The sequence below is a fragment of the Choloepus didactylus genome, chromosome 8, assembly GCF_015220235.1.
Source record: "Choloepus didactylus isolate mChoDid1 chromosome 8, mChoDid1.pri, whole genome shotgun sequence".
Taxonomy (NCBI): domain Eukaryota; kingdom Metazoa; phylum Chordata; class Mammalia; order Pilosa; family Megalonychidae; genus Choloepus; species Choloepus didactylus.
The window spans coordinates 107114339-107138531 of NC_051314.1; the positions used below are offsets into that span (position 1 = coordinate 107114339).

Consider the following 24193-nt stretch of genomic DNA (forward strand, 5'->3'; position numbering starts at 1 on the left):
CTCCCAACCAGTTATCATCTATTTTTTGTTCCCTTTTGCAGCAAAACACTTTTAAATAATTGTCTATATTCACCATTTTCTTTTTCTCCCCTCCCATTCTCTATTAAGCTCATTTTGCCTTTTGCCTCCACCAATCCACCAAAACTATTCTTACAAAGGTCACCAATCATGTTCACTTCGCTAAATCTAATAATCAATTCTCAGTCCTGATCTTACCGGACCTATTAGTAGAATCTGACGTGGAAGATCACTTCCTCCTCCCGATAAACTTTCTTCACTGGTCTTCTTCCTACTTCACCTATGCTTCTTCCTTCTCAGTCTTCTCTTCTCTATGACTTTCCAGGTCTCAATTCTTGGTCCTCTCCTCTTCTCCATCTACATTCACCCTCTTGGTGATCCCAACCAGTCTCAGGACTTGAAATACCATCTACTATGCTGACAATACCCATATTTAAATTTCTAGCCCAGAACTCTCTCAATTCTGGCTTTTCATCCTCATGCCTATCCAACATTGCCACTTTGATGTCCATCTCAAACTCACCATGTCTAAACAAGAAATCTTGATCTTACTCCACTAAACTGTTGTACCTTCACCTTTAATCTCAGCTCAAAGCAACTAGAATGTATCCTTTTATTTATTTTTCATCTTAGTACTGTTTTTTTAATTAAAACAAAAATTTTTTAGAGCCGCTATAGGTTTACAGAAAAATCATGCAGAAAGTACTGAGTTCCCATATTACCCTCCTCCCTTAGGTTTCCCTATTATTAACCTTTTGCATTTGGTGCAGATGTTTTGTGCTGACGAGCCAATATTATCATAGTTATATTATTAATTAAAGTCCATTGTTTAGATTAAGATTCACTGCTTGCGTTGTACAGTCCTATGGGTTTTCATAATGATTTTATTGTGGTACTATATCTACAACATAAAATCTCCCATTTTAACCATTTTCAAGTACACAGTTTAGTGGTGTTGATTATACTCACAAGGTTGTGCAACCATCACCACCATCTACAACCAAAACTGTCCCATCTTAATGCAGGTTTGAATAGCAGGAAAGTGGAAGAGAGAGAGAGACACAGTGGACTTTGCTCCAGCCATAGCTTATGGACTCAAAATAAGTTCCACATTAGGGCTTAGGCAAACTTGGGTCTCTGGTGGCCCCTGACCCCTTCAGTTCTTGCTGGTGTTGAGGACTGAGCAGATTTGATGCCGGGAATCTGGGACGTGGGCGTAGAGGGGACATGAGGAGTGACCTATGACAGGAGGAGGCTTGTGCAGCAGAAGGGAGCGTGCACCAGGCTGGTCACACCCCCCAGCCCCAGAGATGAAGTCATGTGTGGGGGCTGTGCACACCCAGCCAAGGATATACAGATTTAAGGACTGGATTCCTACCAAGGTCCAAATGCATTCCGACGCTTGCACTGAAGACAGCAACAAAAGAGCAGACACGTTTTTGAAATATTAAATGAATAAATGTTGGCAGTTGGGAAGAACCCTTGGCTCAAATCCCTCACCAAGCACTGTGCATTCTAAGCAGGGGCCCCCAAGGAAGAGAAGCTAGGTTCTTGGGGGGAGCGGAGTGGGAATCTTGGCTATCACTATGATGTGTGGCCCTCCAATGCATAGCCCCACTTGGCAAAATCTTATTTCTTAGTATTTAATCTCTCTTGTTAGGGAGAAATTCAATTATGTTTAATTCATTAAATTTACATATAATTCAATTTTTCTCCTTGGGGTGGATGGGGCAATAACAGAAAAAATGTTGAGAAAACCTGGTGCCACATCAGGGCTAGATGAGTGGACGTCTTGGAGACGTTCCGGTGGAGCCTAGGATAAACATCAGCTCACCCCTCGCTACCCAGTTAGGAGAAAATCTTGAATGCATCCTTTTAGTTACCCAGGCCAAAATGTCTACAGTTGACTGTGTCTCCTCTTTTTCACAATTCATAGCCGATCAATCAGGACATTGTCTTGACTATAATCAACCTCCCTCCTGAATTGCTACAATAATCTAATGAGTATCCCTGCTTCTAACCTTGTGCTACTCACATCACCAAATAATCTTTTCTCAACATAGAAGCCAGAGAAAAGATAAATATAATAAAAATTGTTTATAATAAAGAAACTTTATAAATGACAAGACATAATGTGGTAGTCAGATACTTGCACCTATATCTTGAATACAACAATTTTAAGTGTAGACTGTTAACAGGTATGTTGACAGGCAACTCAAATACTACAAGGGGCACTGCTGTCCATGACGGTTTTCCAAATTCAGTAACAATTCTCAGTCAAGTTCCAAATCAAATACAATTGCCCTAAATTTTCATATCAGTTACATTCCTGGAAAATTCACTCTATACTAAAACCATGCAATGCATATACACGTAAAAAGTTATGTTTGGTTATGGGTTTTTTTCACCACTAATATAGGGTGGGCCACTTTAAAGTCATTGTGTGGGCCTGTCCTATGCAATACAGGATGCCTGACATCCCTGCCACCAAGCCACTAAATTCCAGTAGCATCCCTTTAATCACTGTGGCAGTCAAAATGCCCTCACAAATTTCCCAGTATCCCAGTGATGGAATCATTTATGCTTAGAAACAAAACTTTAAAAATAAAGTCTACAAATCTACAGATACCTCTTGATTCTGTAGCTTGATCAAAAAATGTATGAACAACATATTGCAAAGCAAAATATGTCATCTTGAGTGTGGCATTAAAATTCATTCAAGCTCTGCCCCAGTCAAGGTGGTGGACTGACATGCTTAGGGATCTGTCCCCCCACGGAAGCTTTTAACAACTAGCAAGAACCAGTAAAAATACCTTTCTTAAAGCTCCAGAAAACAGTGAAAGGACTTCAGTAAAAGGGTGGGCCTTATAGCAAGAAAAAAGTTACTTAAAAGTAATACTATCTCATGGAGCCCCACGTGATCCCTCTTCCACTGCTCATGGGCGCAGTGTGGTGCTAGCCAGTACTCCCAGTACAGATTCCTGCTCCTGGGATGGGAGGGAGCAGAGAAACCCTCATGCACATACTGAGAGCATCTATGTCTGGCCCAGTCTCTGGTGGTGGCCTGCAGGACTAGCTGTCTTAGAACTTGCCCTGAGTGTAGAATATAGTTCACTGAGGCTCTCCTACAGAATGTTGAGGGGAGTAGTCAAGTTGTGTTCCCTTGCAATAAGGTATTGCTGGATGTAGGACATACAGTGCAGTGTCTAGGACTTTCAAGAAACTTTTTCCCAGGGAAGAAAGGACATTCAAAACCCTGTAAACTGGAATTCCTAGGGCCACAGGTACATGCCCCAGACAAGATGCATGTGCAGAAAGCCTCAGGAAGGTCTCTAAGCTTTAGTCTGGGGCTATTTTCTAAACTCAATGTATGGCTAAGCCCTGAAGAACACTTGCACAGGGCAATCAGCAAAGGCTGGGAAAGGTGTTTCTTGTTTTTTTTTCTTTTCCCCTTTTGGTTAGCTCCTGGCATTCAAAGAAGGCTCTGTCATAACAACAGCTGGATACAAGCTTAAGGAACAGATGCCTGAGTCTAAATTCAATCACTAACACATTAAAATGTCAAAATGTCTGGGTTTCAACAAAAGGTTAAAAACATACAAGAAACAAGAGGTGATGGCTCAAGTACAGGAGAAGATGATCACCTCAGAAACTAAATGAGGAGAACCAGACCTGGGACATATCAGGCCAAGACTTAAAAAAATAAGTAAATAAAAAAAAAGATCTAAAATATGCTCAAAGAGCCAAAGAAAAACATGGAGAAAAAACTAGAAAAAATCAGGAAAACATTAGTTGAACAAAAAAAGAATATCTGAAGAGATATGGAAACAATGAAAAGGAACTTAACAGAGCTGAAGACCAGAGTAACAGAAATTAAAAATTCTCCAGAGGTGTGCAAGAGAGGATTGGAACTGGTCAAAGAAAGAACCCATGAACTTGAAGGTAAGACAAATGAGAGGCAGAAAGAATGAAGACAAGTGAACAGAGCCTGAGAAATCAGTGGAATACCACCAAGCATACCAATACGCACATTGTAAGGGTCCCAGGAGAGAAGAAAGAGGAGTAGAGAATATGCAAAGAATTAATGGCTGAAAACTTTCAAATCTAAAGAAAGACATAAAAATACATATCCAAGATGTTTAACGAATCTCATACAGGAAAAACCCAAACAGACCCACACTGAGTCATACTACAATCAAACTTCGAAAGCCAGAGATAAAGAGAGAATTCTGAAAGCTGCAAAAGAGAAGCAACATGCCATGTACAACGGAGGCTTGGTAAGATTAAAAGGCAATTTCTCATCAGAAACCATGGAGGTAAGAAGGAAATGGGATGACATATTTAATGGGCTGAAAGAAGAAAATATGCTAATCCAGAATTCTGTATCTGGCAAAAATGCCTTTCAAAAATGAGGAAGGGTTAGGACATTCCCAGATAAAACAAAAGCTGAGAGAGTATGTCCCCAGTAGACTGGTCATACAGGAGATGCTGAAGAGAGTTCTGTAGGTTGAAAGCTAAGGACAACAGACTATAGACTGAAGCCTTATGAAGAAATAAACATCTCCAGGGATGGTAATGACATTGGCAAATATAAATTTCTGTACTATTGTATATTCGGTTTGTAATCTACTTCTTACTTCCTATCATATTTAAAAAGCAAATGCATAAAATATAATGACATAGGATCGGGGCAAGATGGCGGCATAGAGAGGAGTGGAAGCTAAGTAGTCCCCCTGGAACAACTACAAAAAAACAGAAACAACTAGTAAATAATCCAGAATAACTGCGGGGGGACAAACGAGACCATCCACTCATCATACACCAACCTGAATTGGGAGGAATGCCCGAGAACACAGCATAAAATCTGTAAGTAAAACCTGCGGAACCAGGTCGGGAGACCCCTCCCCCATAGCCCGAGCTGCGGAGCCGCGTGGTGCCACAGAGAAGCTCTCTCCCAGCAAGCGAATACAGCTCAGCTGAGCTCCAACTGGGGTTTTAAGTAGCGAGTGTGAACTGCTCACTACAGGTACGCAGCCCCAAAAAACAGACAGAGGCTTTGGGTGACGACTGACCTGGGAGAGCCGGAGGGTTGCCTTGGACTGGGTCTGAAGGGGACTATCTGTTTCTTTTTTGGCTCAGTGGAGAAAGCCCCAGTCATTTTCAGTTTCCAGGGCTGTGAAGCAGAGAAGGGTGGAGACAGCACAAGCAGAGAGTGAGACCATTGAAATGCTAATGACCTCCACCTGAGGGGTCCTTCTTCTCTAGGAGGAAAGGGGTGGGGCCCTTTCCATTCAGAACCAGACCCCAGAGCCTGGGGGAACACGGCCATACCTCCTCACACCAGTCAAGAATTATAGGCTAACAGGCATCACCTGCTGGGCAGAAAAGCACAGTGACCGAGGCATCAAAGGGTGGAGCAATTTTCTAAGACACACCCGCAGGGAAACCAGATACTGAATATTTCTTCCCTCTGGGACCTGAGCCTGTTCTGGTCTGAGAAAACCCGATTTGGATAACCAAGGAAACCATGCCTAGACAACAGAAAATTAAAACCTACACTAAGAAAAACAAAGTTATGGCCCAGTCAAAGGAACAAACCTACACTTCAACTGAGATACAGGAATTTAAACAACTAATGCTAAATCAATTCAAAAAGTTTAGAGAAGATATTGCAAAAGAGATAGAGGCTGTAAAGGAAGAACTGGACATGTATACGGCAGAAATCAAAAGTTCAAAAAACCTACTAGTAGAATCTATGGAAATGAAAGGCACAACACAAGAGATGAAAGACACAATGGAAACATACAACAGCAGATCTCAAGAGGCAGAAGAAAACACTCAGGAGCTGGAGAACAAAACACCTGAAAGCCTACACGCAAAGGAGCAGATGGAGAAAAGAATGAAAAAATATGAGCAATGTCTCTGGGAACTCAAGGATGAAACAAAGTACAATAATGTACGTATCATTGGTGTCCCAGAAGGAGAAGAGAAGGGAAAGGGGGCAGAAGCAATAATAGAGGAAATAATTAATGAAAATTTCCCATCTCTTATGAAAGACATAAAATTACAGATCCAAGAAGCGCAGCGTACTCCAAACAGAAGAGATATGAAGAGGCCTACGCCAAGACACTTAATAATCAGAATATCAAATGTCAAAGACAAATAGAGAATCCTGAAAGCAGCAAGAGAAAAGCAATCCATTACATACAAAGGAAGCTTAATAAGACTATGTGCGGATCTCTCAGCAGAAACCATGGAGGCAAGAAGGAAGTGGTGTGATATATTTAAGATACTGAAAGAGAAAAACCGCCAACCAAGAATCCTGTATCCAGCAAAGCTGTCCTTCAAATATGAGGGAGAGCTCAAAATATTTTCTGACAGACAATGAGAGACTTTGTGAACAAGACACCTGCCCTACAGGAAATACTAAAGGGAGCCCTACAGGGTGATAGAAGACAGGAGTGTGTGGTTTGGAACACAATTTTGGGAGATGGTAGCACAACAACGTAAGTACACTGAACAAAGGTAACTATGAATATGGTTGAGAGAGAAAGATGGGGAGCATGTGAGACACCACAAGAAAGGAGGAAAGATAACGACTGGGACTGTGTAACTTGGTGAAATCTAGAGTATTCAACAATTGTGATAAAATGTACAAATATGTTCTTTTATGAGGGAGAACAAGCAAATGTCAACCTTGCAAGGTGTTAAAAATGGGGAGGCATTGGGGGAGGGATGCAATCAGCATAAACTAGAGACTGTAACTAATAGAATCATTGTATTATGCTTCCTTTAATGTAACAAAGGTGATATACCAAGGTGAATGCAGATAAGAGGGGGGATAGGGGAGGCATGTTAGACACTTGACATTGATGGTATTATCTGATTCTTTATTCTACTTTGATTTAAGGTTATTTTTCCTTTTGCTGCTTCCTAGCTGTCATTTTTTTTTGCTTCCTCTTTCTTTTGCCTCTCTACCTTCTTTGACTCTCCCTCCTGCCTTGTGGAAGAAATGTAGATGCTCTTGCTTAGTATGAGCAGAATATTCAATTAGGATGAACTTAAATGTTTGGAAATGAACAGGGGTGTTGGTAGCAAGATGTGAGAATAACTAACAGCACTGAATGGTGTGTGAATGAGGTGGAAAGGGGAAGCTCAGAGTCATATATGTCACCAGAAGGAAAGCTGGAGGTCAAAAGATGGGAATGTATAAAACTGAATCCTATGGTGGGCAATGTCCATGATCAACTGTACAAATACTAGAAATCACTTCATGAACCAGAACAAATGTATGACAAGACAATTAGAAGTTAATAATAGAGGGGCATGTAGGGAAGAACTATATACCTATTACAAACTATATACTACGGTTAGTAGTATTTCAACATTTTTTCATAAACAGTAACAAACGTACTATATCAATACTAGGAGTCAACAATTGAGGGGGGTTGGTTAGGGATAGGGGAGGTTTAGAGTTTCCTTTTCTTTTTTTCTTTTTTCATCTTTCACTTTATTTCTTGTCTGGAGTAATGAAAAGTTTCTAAAAATTGAACAAAAATTAAGTGTGATGGATGCACAGCTGTATGAGGGTACCCAGGGGCAAGTGATTGTACACTTTGGATCTTTGGATAATTGTATAGTATCTGAACAATCTCAATAAAAATGGAAAAAAAAATATATAATGACATATCAGTATTTCTGGACTCATAATCTATAAATACGTAATTCTAGAAAAGAACTCCATAAAAGTAGGGGATGGAGAGATATAGGAACATACTTTATGTATACTACCAAGGTTAAGTTGGTATCAAAGCAAATGAGATTGTTACAGATTTACAATGTTAATGTTAAGCTGCATGGTAACTACAGAGAAAATGTCAGAGAATATACAAGCTCATAGAGACAGAAATTAGAATACATGTTTCAGGGGCAGGGGTCAGGGTTAATGGGGAGTTAATGCATAATGGGTGTAAGGTTCTGTTTGGGGAGATGGAAAAGTTTTAGAAACAGAAGGTGGTAATTTCGTAATATTGTGAATGTGATTAATCCCAATGAATGGTATGCTTGGGAGTAGTTGAGATGGGAAAGTTTACATTTTATATATGTTTCCACAATTAAAAAAAAAACAAAAACAAAAACTGAAAGAGCAACTAAAGAGATAATGACAATTAATTGTATTGTGTGATTGTGGATATAGGCTCTAGCAAGGGAGGAGAAAAGGTTCAAAGGGACATTTATTGGGATGTCTGAAAAAATGGAATACAGACTAAAAGCTTTACATCAATATTAAATTTATTGAACTTGATAACTGCACTTAAGGTGGTTACATAAGTGAATATACTTGTTCTTAGGAAATGCACACGACAGTAGTAAATGTTCAAGGTGCATGATGCATACAACCTACACTCAAGTGTTCAGAAAATGCGTGAAAAGATAGAGAGGCAGACAGACAGACAGAACAATATGGCAAATGTGGCAAAACGTTAAATTGGTGGAATTGGGCATAGGGTTTGGTGGGTAGGGGTATGTTGTAGGCCTCTATTTGAGATTTTATTATTTTTGTAACTGTCCTGTAAATTTGAAAGTAAAAAAAAAAAAAAAGCAAACATAAAAAAAAAAACCATTCAAAACAGCCTAGTTTCTCATTGGTTCTCAGCCCACATATCCCACTGTTCTAACATGTTGATGAAGTTAGACTTCTTGTGAGAAAGGGATGGGGTTATAATAGCTAGCAGCTAAGCATTATAAATAACACAAAAACTTGGGAAAGCTGGTAGGTAAATCTATTCTGCAGTAGTAAAACAAATTGGGAATCACTGGGGTATAGGAAAGACACTGGGCTGATTGAGAATCAAAATATCTCAGTTGTAATTCAGGCTCTATCAATAAAGAGATACATGTACCCATTCAACTGATCACACAGATGAATAAAAGAGTTTCTGCTCTAGAGGAGAAGTCTCAAGGGAGCAAATCTGTCTCCAACTAGGTTTTGGTTTCTGTAACCTCAAATTTCAATCTGCAAAGTGTCTTCCAAGTAAAAATGAAAATTAAGTTCTATGTATATGCTTGCAATGTGCCACAGGTGCAGCAAATGAAAGACACAAACAGAAGCAGGTACTCTTGTACTATACCTAAGATAAAGTCGCCCAACTGACACTGTTTAATGTTTCAAATGAGGATATAACTATTACCATGTAAAATTACAATTTTGTTAATAGTAAAAAAACCACTTTATATTTCAACTGCATAATAAAATAAAAAGATTGAGAATATATACTCAAATGATCCTTGGTATCAAAATGGAATAGAAATGACAGTTAATCTCAGCCTGCTTTTCTGAAAGCATTATTTCTTGTACAAAAAAATATATGCAATCTTTAATCATTTCATTCCATACTGGGTTCCTATTCTGACAAGGCAAAATTTGCAAAGAATTTGCAGAGTGAACTTACCTAATGGCTACAGGAGCTCACAGGAGAAAATGTTAACAAAGTGAATAAAAAAAACATTAAATCAACCCAATGGAAATGGTATAGCTTTTAATGTTACACAGCTACATCTATTTTTTTAAGTGGGAACATTTTAAAGTAGCAATATCCTTTTGAAGAATGAGGATATGTTAAATATTTAGTATCTGGAGATTATTAAGAAAATACCAAGAGTAAATAATGTGATGATTTTTCTCGTTAAGGAAATATCTGAAGGTTAGATCACTCCAAATCATTAATACTTTTACTTATCCTTCAACTAGAGCTGCTTACTTATAAACAAACTTGATCCTTTCAAATACTATAAGGTCCAGAGCCCCTAAAAGAAAAGGTTATTTCTATCAAACTTGAATAAAAATGCTGCCAATTAAATCAGCCCACCTTCTGCCCCATCCACGGGCATATCTCACCCAGCTGTATTTGCTGTTTCCCTAAAACATAACGTACCCATGCCTTTCTAAGCTTTGCACATGCTATTTCCCAGGCCATTCTAAGATGGCCTTCTCCCTACTTCCTGAAGACCCACTTACTTTTAAACACTTGGCTCTAATAAAATTCACAAGAAATCTTCCTTAACCTCTGCACAGAGTTAAAGCACTTCCCTACCTCACTCTGCTACTGCAGAATTTACAACATGACTGTAATAATTTACTACCTGTCTGTCCCCCCATAGCTTGGGGTTGGGTTATAGCAGTCTGCATACTGATTTGGTAATGAAGAGATCATCTGTATGAAAGATAATGGACAATAAGGCTTTGCTCATTTTGCAAAAGAACAAAACCTTAAGGTCTGTTTCTTCCACCAGTTTCGTGTTATTAGTGGAAGTTACTCATAAATTATAAAGAAACCATATTTGGTACGTATAGCACCAATTATTCTACTAATTTTCAATGTTCAGTGGAAGGTATTTTTTCCAAGAAAGAAACACATCTCTGCAGCTGATCTACAAAACAAGTGCCTTTGATTCATACAAAGTTTCTTAATTAAGTGCATATAGACACTAACACTTGAAATATTTACCAAAATTTCCCCCTACCCATTTAGACTATTATTCATCCAAAGAATAAGAAGGCAGTTGAAAAAGAAAGCATATCACAAAAGAAGAGTTTACTGAGAAAATGGGTGCTGGTTACTGAACACTACAACTCATAATATTAAATAATCTTACAACTCTCCAACGGCTTATTGCCAGAAAGCACTTGATAGAAACAATATAGAGCAACCCCTCATTGTAACCTGAGAAACCACATGGGCAGCTAGTTATGATCACTACCTTCAAAATTCAGTAAAATGAACTATAAAGATATGTTATGGGACTGTGAGAAGTAAGCACATAACATAGCAGAAATATTGATACACAAAACCTATCCATTAGCTCAGCAAAGATAATCTGCAGAGACAGGAATGGGAATTAACAGGTGTCCAATTTCCAGATACCTACTTGCTGCTTTATGAGATCACAATTTTATTTAATCTTTACAGCCAGTCGGTAAAGATTAGGTATTGTTAACTGCAATTTAATGCAAAAGGAAACTAAAGCTCGGAAAGATGAATGCAACCTCGAGCTTGTCTGACCCATGTCCCCACTGCCCTACACTATCCAACTCAAGGGACAATGGCCCCTGTTTTCAGAGTGTGCACGAGTCAGACACGAAGGGGCGTCCCCAGGGTGATCATGTGTCCTGGTTTGCCTGAACAGCACTGGTTTACATTGTTTTCCTGGAACAATTATGAGTAGTACTCTGTTTTACTCTCCGAAGTGTCTGTTTTGAACAATCATATGGTGTCCAAAGGTATAAAAGCGTGAGAGTCTAGTCGTCTGGTGAAAGACTGACACATTTGGGAAAACAGTGCTATTTTAATAAAAACAGTGACAGTTAATATTCATGAAATTTTTTACATATTAAGGCCTTTATATATATAATTTAATCTTAAAATATCTGATGAAACAGAATTATACTCAATATTCAAATGAGAAGACTGGAGTGTAAAGAAACTAAGTATTCAAGGTCACATAATTAGTAACAGGGAAGTTGACTTGCACCCACATTGATGGGTCCACATGATACATGGTAGCTGACACTACAGAACACAAACACAGCTCCTTGGGTCATCCTGGAGGGAAGAGATGAAGAAGAGAGATGAGAAACTAAGGATGATTCCAGACACTATGAAGATCAAGGCTTCCCTTCCTGCAATGTTTGTCTCTTTCCTGTAACTCCCAGATCTTTAGTAAGTCTACTGAATTGTTAAAGTTGTGTGTGTGTGTGTGTGTGTGTGTGTGTGTAACAGAAACCAATGAAAGAGAAATGTTTAACACTGAGCCAAACTGAAGAACACATACAGAGGCAAGTGGGAGGAACTTCTGGGGAAGATGAAGGACTCACTCCTTCCTCCAACAAAACAGGAAGTAAACAGACAGGAACTGTCTGAAACAACTATTCTGGAGCTCTGGAGCCCAAAAGAACACTGTACAGCATCCAGGGAAGAGCAGGAGGAATAGGTAGATAAACTGCAGTAAAGAACGGTGAGTAGCTTTCTCTGTGAGGCAGCTGCCAGCACCCATCCCCAACTCTTGGGGCGGGCTACCTTGGGATCCAGCCACTGGCTAGCTGCTGCTGTCAGAAAGAGATGAAAAAATCCTTTTCCCCAAGCAGGGGGTGGGGGTGGGGGCATGGGGGGAGTGATGGAGGCTAAGCACTGATCAGGCTTCTGATTAGCGACTTTGGATCACTGGGTCCCAGCTCTGAGCTACTGTTTCAATCCATCCAGACAAAAGCAGCAGTAGTCACTGTTTCAACCCTACCCCCAAAAGGGGTGGAGGGTATGGAGGTTTAAAGACACAGTCTTCCTTAGGGCTGCAGGGAACAATTTGTTGAAAGGTGCCATGTGCTGAGCAAGCCAGGAAAGCACAGCTGTGAGCTGTCAAAAAGGGTTTTTTGGGTCTTTCCTGACCCTCCTGCCAGGTTAATCTGGAGCCAGTGTGCACCCCTTTTGTGGATCCCTGGCCCTCTTTAGGAACTGGGAAATACTGACTTGGGAAAGTCTTCTCTGGGGTGACCCTCCTCCCAGAATTTGCCCTCCAGGCAAAAGCAGCTAGGGACAACAAAAAGAGTGTAAAACCAACTTTAGAGGCAAACCAAAAAACAAGTAGAACAGATCAAGCTTCCTGGAGAAGGAACAGAGGAAAGGAAGCTGTCTTCTGGGGGTCAAACAACTGCAGAAACAGTACAAAAATTGTACTGCATATCCAGGGCAAGAATCAGATGAAGAAGAACTGAAAAAATCTGATCAGTTAAACATGGGTTATTCTAAAGGTCTAGAATAAGTTGAACAAAGTGCCAAAGAAGAGCCTTAACACAAATTCAATCAACAGCAAAACCCTAGGCAAGAAACAGAAATTGTTCTTCAGAGCAAACTCATCAAGATAATCAGATGCCTAGACAGCAGCAAAAAACTACAAGGCATACTAAAAAACAAGAAGATATGGCCCAGTCAAGGGAACTAATTAAAACTTTGGAGGAGACACAGAATTTAGAACACCTAATCAAAGATGCTCAAACAAAGCTCTTAAATCTAGGAGATGAAGGAAAATATGGCTAAAGAGATAAAGGATATTAAGAAGACCCTGTGGGAGCAGAAAGAAGAATCTGAAAGTATAAAAAGAAACATAACAAATTAAGAAATGAAAGGCACAACAGAAGAGAGTAAAAACACACCGGAGGCATACAACAGCAGATCTGAACAGGCAGAAGAAAGAATCAGTAGACTAGAAGACAGGACAACTGAAATCCTTCACACTCTTCCAATTTATTTTCTAAGTTTCCTAAAATTAAGGGGTACACACACACACACACAACCTTATATTCTTATGTTTCTTAACCTTCCTTGCTTGAAGAGAACATTTTAAACTGTAAATTATCTTGACTGTCAATCACTATCTAACAAAAAGCAAGAAGCTAACCATCAAAAAAGCTTTCCCTTTAAAAAAAATCCTACTGTCCTTTGTGAAAGATAGCATGTCTACAAGTAATGCCTGGATACAAATATCTCAAGGTAAACTAAGATAAAAAATTGGTCTGCTAAAAAAATTGATACTTGATTCTTTTAATTAAAATAAATACATTAATGCTTAAGACTGTAGTTCAAGATGCCATGAAATAAAAATATTAACAATTTAATATTAGGAAAATCATAACTTTCCCAAGTCAGAGATCCATTAAAAACAGATTCCAATACTCTTAATATAAGACCTGCATGTTTACAAATGGAAATAGCAATTTCTTCAAAACCTCTTCAAATCCTGTTTCCTTCATATTTCATTAAGTAACCATTATACCAAACCTACCTAGCTGTCTGAAATAATTAATTTGAGATACATTACCAGAAAACATCAACTTCAAATATAAAGAGCTGAACTTCTCATTTTTACTTTACCAGGGAAGTTTCAAAGAGCTAAAACATGCAAACTGCTACTCACCTTTTAAAGACAGAAATAAAATAATTAGGTCACAATGGAGGCTCCTTTCTTGGAGGGGGGTGGGAAACCATGAAAAAAAGGAAGACGAATGCAATAGGAATGTTTATTCCTGAAATTCTTCAGGCTTGGATTCCAAGTATATGGCTTGATACAGGTTACTATGACAACTTAAATTACAGAAAATGTCCCTCCTTCTTCTACCAAGTTTTCTCTGCAATTTCATTTCTAGTCTTCTAAAATATGTGTGTACAAATTATCTGTAACAACTGTAAACACCTCTTTACAAGTTTTATCCAAAGATGTCCCTATCTAAACCTTAAAATCAAGTACAAGTACAGAAAACCTAACATGGGAAGAAAAACTACTACAAGTCATATAAAATCTAAAAGAGAGTATTCTGGAACTGCTCCCCATTACCAGAGGCACAGTGTATTACCACCATATGCTTCATTCCAGAGACTATGGGAAATTACTTGCAAGGCTGTTTTGAAAGAAGATTATAGAGCTAAGTCCTGTTTATCATTATTTTCTTCTCAGCATAGCTTTTATGGGAAGGTACTATGAAAGGGGGATGGGGGCATCCTGAAGTCCTATTTTGAACAGAAAGATAAGCAAATATATCTGTAAAATCTTATTCTGTTTTTACCTAATCTTTTTATACAAAATATGAGTTTTAAAGTTTGCTCTCACATAGCTTCAAATTTACAAACATAACAAAGGTGACTTTTGATAAAGTAAAGTGTGAATTATTCTCTATCACTCTATAAAAGAAAGACTGCTCAAGAGAAATTGAGTAATTATGGAGAAAATGTGACTTAGAGATATTCTGATCGCAATATAGTAAATATTTAAAGTGACTCCAATAAAAAAAAAAAAAATTAAAGCAGTTACACAGTGTAGCATTACTAGACGTCAAAGCTGTTTTTTGTTTCCCAGAGTGAACATGACTAAAATTAGATGCTTCATTCAGAAAGGCTCAGGGAAACCATATATCCTTTCCAGTGAGTAAACACGTTACCTCAGTAGCCAGCACAGGCAAAAAGCATTTTATAAGTTCATGTATAGCCATACCCCAGCACAGAAGTTCTTTGTTTAAAACAAACAGAAAATACTTCATTTGCAAAAGGACAACAAAGAAGATATCTTTAAGGATACTTCTGAAGTAGTAACCTAAAGGTGTTTACACTGTAAGCCAAAACTCAAAGGCTGCTAATTTTTGGCATACTGAGCATTTGAGAAGAAAGAGCAAAAAATTAAAACTCTTCAGCAACAAACCTCAGGGAACTCATACATGACCTTCCTCCGTTAGTGCATAACTATTAGTGCTCCAGAGAAATAAAAGAATTGAAATGTTCAATCCGAAATACACACAATCTCTAAACAGTAAGTTTGAACCACAGTGTCTCTTGGCATAGCCTATACATAAATCCTCCTAAATGGAAAATAATTAATGTATGAAAGAAAGTTTTACAGAAAGCGATATCAACAAGGGAAGCTAAAACTAAAATTTAAGTGACTATCCAATCATGGAGAGAACTATAGTCAGTAGGGCTAGGTAGTACATTTTTTCTTATGCTTTTCTTCTTTAGACTATATTACAAGTCAGCAGGTCTTAAGCAGGATTTTTCAGCAATCATCACAGATACGACAAAACTGCCTTATTACAATCAGGCTGTTTTTTACTCTCAATATTTGTGGACTTCTAGTCATGGTTCTTGCTAGTGCCCCACACATATGCAGCAGAGTCTACAGGAGAACAACCGAACCAGTGAGGATACGGACTGTAGTTTTAGGAGTTGAGTCCCTGCACGTAGTCCAACAATTACTAGAAGGCTTTAAGGTCATATACTCTTATGTCAGGGAGAAATTAATTTACATGAGACCTGAAAGGGACCTTTGAGATATCATCTAGTCAAAAATGCAAGCAAGTAACTCCTGCAGATGAGGGTCTCAGGAATTTATGAGACAGTACAGTGGTCAGTGTCCTTAAAGAGTTTACTCACCTGTAAAATGTGAACCCCTATTTTATAAGTGATTAACTTATTACAAACAAGGTCAAATTATTTTCCCTTCTGGGACCAATAACCATTTTAATGTTCAATAGATAAGAGACTATATACATCAAGCACACTCAAAGCAAGTTGAAAATAATTTGGCTGTATATTCTCACCTGAAGAGATTCTGTGTCCCCCTTTACTTCCTGAGGCTAATTATTGGCACTATCAAAAGGAAAGAGGCTTGAATTATAGGATACTTCAGACTTAATCAAGATTATTATGGAGAAGAGTTAGAAAAACCAGTTAGTCATCAAGACTTTCTAACCTTTCACTGTTAGAGATACTTCTCTGTTTCAAAGAGAGGCTGCCAAGTTAAAGCATTGGTAGAATCAGGACCCAAAAAGCCCAAAGTAGTTGAAGACAGAAGAGTGATAATGCATCACTTTGCAAAATTCTGCCTCAGATTCCAAATTTGAAACCTACAGCATATTTCATGGTGCTATTACTGTCAACCCAAATTTGAACCTAGGAATCACATTACAGTGGCAAACGTATACTATCACTAACCATACCTTGTACTAATCTAAATAAAGGGCTTACAAATGATGATACTTATGTATTCACCAGTGAACAAAGCCTATGAAAAGTCTCCCAAAACTCTGAAACAGTTTTTTTTTAAAAGTTTCCAGAAGTGATATTCTTCTAGGAATGTGGAGTACAAATTTTCAGACTTACCTTATCACATTGGAATCTCTGAGCTGAGGCAGGTACGAGGTAGTCTTGAGGAAAGTAGAGCACCAGACAGGTATCCTAGCAGGACTTCACAGGCACCTGAAAAGGTACAGTGCTCTTATCATACTGGCTAATTTGTATCTTAAGAAAGCTAATTCCCCAACACCACCCTCATTTTATCTTATAATCATCAAATAGCAAGATACACAAGGTTTTAGCTTCAAATAGTTTTTCTAAGAAGAATATTTATTCCACTCTCCCCACCTCCCTCTTAGTCATTTGAACTGCAGAACTTGTGGGGTACATTTGTTTTCTAGGTGTTTTCAATTAGAATTTTTATGCTTTTGAAAAAGGAATTTCAGTTGCTTCTAAAAAAAGGTCACTGATGGGCCCATGATGTCCTAAGAACAACTTTAAATCTTCCTGTAATACCACAATAATTTCTTGAAAGCAGTTAGCAGTTAGACATTTGGAAAATTGCCTAAAGTTAGGACTAAAAATGAAGTTGGAGGACAGACCTCAAGATTTTCAGTGCTGAAAAACAGAAACAAAAACATACCAGTTTTCCTTGGTGAATACACTGGCTAACTTAAGAAAGAGGATGACTTGGCACCATTTCTTTTTTTTTTTTTTTTTTTTTTTTTTTAACAAAAAAGGACTTTATTGACTAATGTCCTGGGAAATCTAGTGGAGGACACGGCTCGGTCGTGTGTGCTTCCAGGAGAGTTGGGACCCTCACCCTTCTGCTATGCTTCGAGGGTTTCCATTTGATTTTATTCTGAAATTAGGTGCATTCCACATAGCAGAAAATGGGATCTCCATGAACCCCAGACTCCCACACTCCCAGCTAGCAACCTGACTGGATGGAAACAGTGTTTCCCACAAGCTCTGGTGGAGAAGTCCCGGGGAGGATTCTGAGTGGCCCATTTCTGAGCCAATCCCTGAGGCCAGAAAGATAAGGTACCTGGGTCACTGTCCAGCTTCTGCAGGTGGAGTGGTTTTCTGGGTGCAGCCCCACCAAAACCACATGGTGTGGGTTTCCCACAGGAAAGAGGGGTTTAGTGTGCCAGAGAGATGAAAGCAACAGGTGTCCATGGAAGTAACTTGAGGAGTTATGGACGCTATGAGGTAATGCCTCAGCCATGGGCTTTTTTTTTTTTTTTTTTCCTATTAGTTACAGTCTCTAGTTTATGCTGATTGCATCCCTCCCCCAATGCCTCCCCATTTTTAACACCTTGCAAGGTTGACATTTGCTTGTTCTCCCTCGTAAAAGAACATATTTGTACATTTTATCACAATTGTTGAATACTCTAGATTTCACCAAGTTACACAGTCCCAGTCGTTATCTTTCCTCCTTTCTTCTGGTGTCTCACATGCTCCCCACCTTCCTCTCTCAACCGTATTCAGAGTTACCTTTGTTCAGTGTACTTACATTGTTGTGCTACCATCTCCCAAAATTGTGTTCCAAACCATGCACTCCTGTCTTCTATCACCCTGTAGTGCTCCCTTTAGTATTTCCTGTAGGGCAGATGTCTTGTTCACAAAGTCTCTCATTGTCTGTTTGTCAGAAAATATTTTGAGCTCTCCCTCATATTCGAAGGACAGCTTTGCTGGATATAGGATTCTTGGTTGGCGGTTTTTCTCTTTCAGTATCTTAAATATATCACACCACTTTCTTCTTGCCTCCATGGTTTCTGCTGAGAGATCCGCACATAGTCTTATTAAGCTTCCTTTGTATGTAATGGATCGCTTTTCTCTTGCTGCTTTCAGGATTCTCTATTTGTCTTTGACATTTGATAATCTGATTATTAAGCGTCTTGGCGTAGGCCTATTCAGATCTCTTCTGTTTGGAGTACGCTGCGCTTCTAGGATCTGTAATTTTATGTCTTTCATAAGAGACGGGAAATTTTCATTAATTATTTCCTCTATTATTGCTTCTGCCCCCTTTCCCTTCTCTTCTCTTTCTGGGACACCAATGATACGTACATTATTGTACTTTGTTTCATCCTTGAGTTCCCGGAGACATTGCTCATATTTTTTCATTCTTTTCTCCATCTGCTCCTTTGCGTGTAGGCTTTCAGGTGTTTTGTTCTCCAGTTCCTGTTTTCTTCTGCCTCTTGAGATCTGCTGTTGTATGTTTCCATTGTGTCTTTCATCTCTTGTGTTGTGCCTTTCATTTCCATAGATTCTACTAGTAGTTTTTTTGAACTTTTGATTTCTGCCATATACATGACCAGGGCTTCCTTTACAGCCTCTATCTCTTTTGCAATATCTTCTCTAAACTTTTTGAACTGATTTAGCATTAGTTGTTTAAATTCCTGTATCTCAGTTGAAGTGTACGTTTGTTCCTTTGACTGGGCCATAACTTTGTTTTTCTTAGTGTAGGTTGTAATTTTCTGTTGTCTAGGCATGGTTTCCTTGGTTATCCAAATCAGGTTTTCCCAGACCAGAACAGGCTCAGGTCCCAGAGGGAAGAAATATTCAGTATCTGGTTTCCCTGCAGGTGTGTCTTAGAAAATTGCTCCACCCTTTGATGCCTCGGGTCACTGTGCTTTTCTGCCCAGCAGGTGACGCCTGTTAGCCTATAATTCTTGACTGGTGTGAGGAGGTGTGGCCGTGTTCCCCCAGGCTCTGGGGTCTGGTTCTGAATGGAAAGGGCCCCACTCCTTTCCTCCTAGAGAAGACAGACCCCTCAGGTGGAGGTCATTAGCATTTCAATGGTCTCTCTCTCTCTGCTTGTGGTGTCTCCACCCTTCCCAGAGTCACAGCACTGGAAACTGAAAATGACTGGGGCTTTCTCCACTGAGCCAAAAAAGAAACAGATAGTCCCCTTCAGACCCAGTCCAAGGCGACCCTCCAGCTCTCTCAGGTCAGTCGTCACCCAAGGCCTCTGTCTGTTTTTTTGGGGATGCGTACCTGTAGTGAGCAGTTCACACTTGCTACTTAAAACCCCAGTTGGAGCTCAGCTGAGCTGTATTCGCTTGCTGGGAGAGAGCTTCTCTCTGGCACCATGAGGCTTTGCAGCTCGGGCTATGGGGGAGGGGGTCTCATGACTTGGTTCCGCAGGTTTTACTTAGAGATTTTATGCTGTGTTCTCGGGCATTCCTCCCAATTCGGGTTGGTGTATCATGAGTGGATGGTCTCGTTTGTCCCCCCACAGTTATTCTGGATTATTTACTAGTTGTTTCTGGTTTTTTGTAGTTGTTCCAGGGGGACTACTTAGCTTCCACTCCTCTCTATGCCGCCATCTTGCCCGAGTCCCGGCACCATTTCTTTTAACCATTTTATTGCCTAATGCTGTGAGAATGTCAAACTCTGTCATGACCTCAGTAATAAAGAAAGCCTAAGGAAGAAACTCTTGGCCATGAGTCGGGATTGGCACAATTTGTATGTCTGCCACATTAAGATTATGCTCTTAACAGATATTTTTGTACTTAATTATAGAAAGGTTTACTTTAATAACAAGAGCATCTTCCATCAACTAGTTTTTTATATATCAAGACACTGAATTACTTTTACTATAAATAGAAAATACCCTAGTAAAAAAGTTTTAATTCTTAATTCTTAGTCATGAATTAATCTGAAAAGCTAAATCAGAAACAGTATAAGGAGAAAGAACTGATAGCACCAAATCTGCTGTAAAATAGTTCAAAAATGTATAAATCTCAAACACAACTGAGGAAGGGGAAAGTTTGTCCAAAGTTTCCCCTGCCATAGCTGGGTTCTCCACCTACCAGCACCTGTGCCCCCGAATGGAGATACTGTCTCCAAATCTGGTTACTAGACTAACATTTCATATGACTTAATAGTTGTTATAAAGATGCCACTGGTTTCCTGATTATTTTTTACACAGTGTGTTGCAGTTGCAGTGCAAAGGTGCATTATTGCATGCTTCCAAGTTTTTTAGAAAAAGAGTAACAGTCACATTAATATATATTTATATATTTATATTTATATTTATAATGAAAAAATCTAGCCTTTAAGCAACTAGATATCATACAGTTCCTCCTAAAGAAGCTAGAAAAGACTTGCATTCAAGGCTGATATGACCTGGGTAAAAGAGTCTATCTATGGAGGGTATCATCCGAAAAACAATGAAGGGTTCAACTTGCTGGGAAAGAGGACTGGGTGGTGAGTTCAGAACCAAATGGAAGGAGAACAGACAAACAAGGACCCTAACTCCCATCCTCAGCCTGCATGTGATTTAGGATCCAGCCTGGATGGCCAAAGAATTCTTATTTACTGACATCAAAATCTCATCCTTTCCCCGATTTTTCCCCCTTTAAAATCTCATTTCTCTTTTTAGTTTTGTTTTTGAGAAAATCTTTTGGGAATGAGAAGTTGAGAAAGTTTCTAAAATTGAATAATCATTATCTTCTTTTGTCCATAAAATAAGGTTATCACTAGAGCCAGACATTTAAAGGCCAAGAAGATTATGGTGCTTATTCCCCCACAAATAATTCAAAACATCACAAACTTATATATTTGTTGATGTTAAAAATCTCTCCTTTTTAGATTTTTTATAATTGTGAAATTCTGGCTTGGTCAAAACTCTGTGTTATGGGACGGGGGCAGGGGTGGGGGTGTGCGAGCATTGCTGGTGTTCTGAGAGTATGCCTCAGGATGCCCATGGGGAATGCTAAACTTGTGTACCCATTCCCTCCCCTCCGGTCCTGAATTACTACAACCATCCTAACGACTCAATCCACAGTCCAACCTTTCAGACAGACCACTTCACAAAAAAAAAAAGAACAAATCCTATCATTCTTCTGTTTTAACTCTCCACAAAAAATGTTCAAACTTCTTTTCTCTGGCACATAACTGCAGTGGCAGTATTTTCCTAACCACAAATATGGACATAAAATTTGACAATGGTGCAAGTACTTATGAAGGCAATAGGAAACAAGAGGTTTAAACTGGGATGACCTCAAAATTTACAATGTACTGGTGCTCTACATGAGATCCTTCACATCCTTTTAGGACAGCTTGTCTGCAGCTGTTTTCCTGAAGCCATAGCATGATATGCTTCAACCATACCCCACCACTTAGTTTCTCTGCCTCTAGCTCCATGTCATGCTGGCATCTCCAAGCCGGAGCCCCACCAATTTTTTGTGCTGGCCAAAATACAACTCATTCTCCAAGAGACAACTCAAGTCTTGTCTCACAACCTCCTGGAAACCTTCCTACATCAAAATTAGTAACTCCAGGTATTCCCAAGTGGCTAACATTAGTGCTCATTAGCACTGTCTGCTTAATCTGCACAACCCTATGAGGTAGGCAAGCTGCAATAAGAGAATAATCAGAAAAGAAAACTAAAGAACAGGAAGGTTAAGTAGCTGATCCAAAGTCATAAAGCCGATAGGTAAGCAGGGAAGCCAGGATATGCACTGGAGGAAACTGACTTCAGATTACTTCAACAACTGCCATCTCCAATACATACCTCTATTATAATACTTAGCATAATTTATAATTTAATCTATAATTAAATGTTTACGTTTAACAGAGACCTTTTGCATTGATGCACTACAATGCCCAGCACAGAAAAGGTGCTCAATAAACGGTGGTTGAAGGCTTAATGAAGTCAGAGGGTTTTACAGCATGGCAGCAGGTGCTTCAGTGACACTGTGCTCATTTTTAGTGAAAAGCCTGCCTAACTAAATGATTCCCTTAACCTAGACATAATTCTCTTACGACCCATGTCTTAAAACTAGATTATCTATTACATAAATAGTTGAAATGAACCAATATTCAATGTATAGCAACATGGATGATTTTGGGGGAAGGAGAGGATAAAAATTGGAAACCTCTATATTCAAATAATTATATTATTTTTGGTAAAATTTACCTTTAGCTCCTTCATATTTTCATCGGACACTTATTGCAAATATGTGCCTCTCCTATCTTGGTAACCAGCCTCCAAGATGGCCTCCAATGATCCCTGCCCTCCTGATATTCATGCATTTGTGTATTCTCCTCACACACTGAACAGGGCTAACCTGTATAGCTAATAGAATATTGTGGAAATGAAGGTGTGTAACTTCTAGTCTAGGACATAAAAGACACTGCAGTTTCCATCTTGCTTTCTTTGAAATCACTTGGCAGGGATAAGCCAGCTACATGTCTTATGGACACTCAAGCAGCCCTAGGGAGAAGGCCATGTGGTGAGAAACTGAGGATCCTGCCAACAACCAGCACAAATTTGGCAGGCATAGTTAGCAAACCACTTTGGAAATGGATCTCCCAGCCCTAGTCAAGCCTTCATATAGATTTTATACAACATGGGCCAATATCGTGACAGCAACTTTATGAAAGATCCTGAGCCAGAACCATCTACCTAATGCATTCCTGGATTCCTAACCCAGAGAAAGTGGGTGGGAAAAAAATGTTGTAAGTCTCTGGTTTTAGGGTAATCTGTCATGTAGCAATAGCTAACTAATACACCTACTGTCACCCACACAGCCTTTATTTAAATTAAGTGATTTATAAGAATGCAAATAGAAGTTCTTAATGTAAATTAACACAATATCAGGTTATTACAATTTCAATACATTTATCTACATTTATCTACAGAGACAGATAAATGGACAATGGTAGCACTTCTATTACTGAAGATCAGAAAAGAGTTCATTGTTCTGGTTGTCCAAGTCTTATAGGTCGGATAAGAAAAAGTCTAAATGTTTTAGAGGAAGCCATCTACTCTCCACTCTGTGACTCAAAGATGCCCAAAAGAATTTAAAAAGCACATCTTTTTTTATTGAAAAGAGAAAACCCATCAAATTCTAAATATGTAACTATAAATAAAATGTGGAAGCACATTTTCATAACTGGTATCCCTTTGCATCCATATAATATTAAAACCATAAATATTATACAATTTGAAATTTCCCTAAATTTTTCATTTTTCCAATAAAGGAAAAAGTGGGAATATTCAAGGTTTGTTATTTTTCTTTTCCTTCTTCTTTGACTCTCAAACTCCTATACGTACTACATCTCTGGATATGATTCAGGTCTATAAAAAAAACAATATGCAACACAGTAAGGAAGGTATTTCAGATTTTACATATGCTACGTAAAACATTAAGAAATAAAATGATTATAGAAACAGTAAGGCAGACTTTTGTGGAATTAATCTGTTACGATATTATCAGCTATATTAGTTGCACATGTCCTCTGAATAGAGCCATCATATCCACTGGTCCTAGAAAAATCATGATCCTGCTGAGCAAGTTCAGGACTATAACATAGCCAGGTATCTGTAAGACTTGAGAAGGAGGAGGTGGACCAGGAGGAAGACCAAGAGGTTTTCTGCCAGGGGGTAAACATGGAACACCACGTCCAAGAAGAGGAAGTACAGAAACTGCTCAAATTGGAGGTCCACAGGCTGAAGGCTTCTTAAGGATGGAAGGTGGCTGGGCACCAGGAAGTGGAATGTCCTGGATCAAGAGGTTGGAAGGAACATGAGGCATATCCAGGAAAGG

The 24193-nt window shown here is 39.0% G+C and overlaps 1 protein-coding gene across 1 annotated transcript in view; it reads right to left on the reverse strand.

Annotated features, from left to right (window-relative positions):
- The window catches only part of RASSF8 (Ras association domain family member 8), a 188419-nt gene that overhangs the window by 111818 nt on the left and 52408 nt on the right, over positions 1 to 24193 (reverse strand). Inside the window, exon 2 of the mRNA XM_037845315.1 lies at positions 16719 to 16814. The gene's annotated coding sequence lies outside the window, so the exon portion shown is untranslated. The remainder of the gene's footprint in view (positions 1 to 16718; positions 16815 to 24193) is intronic.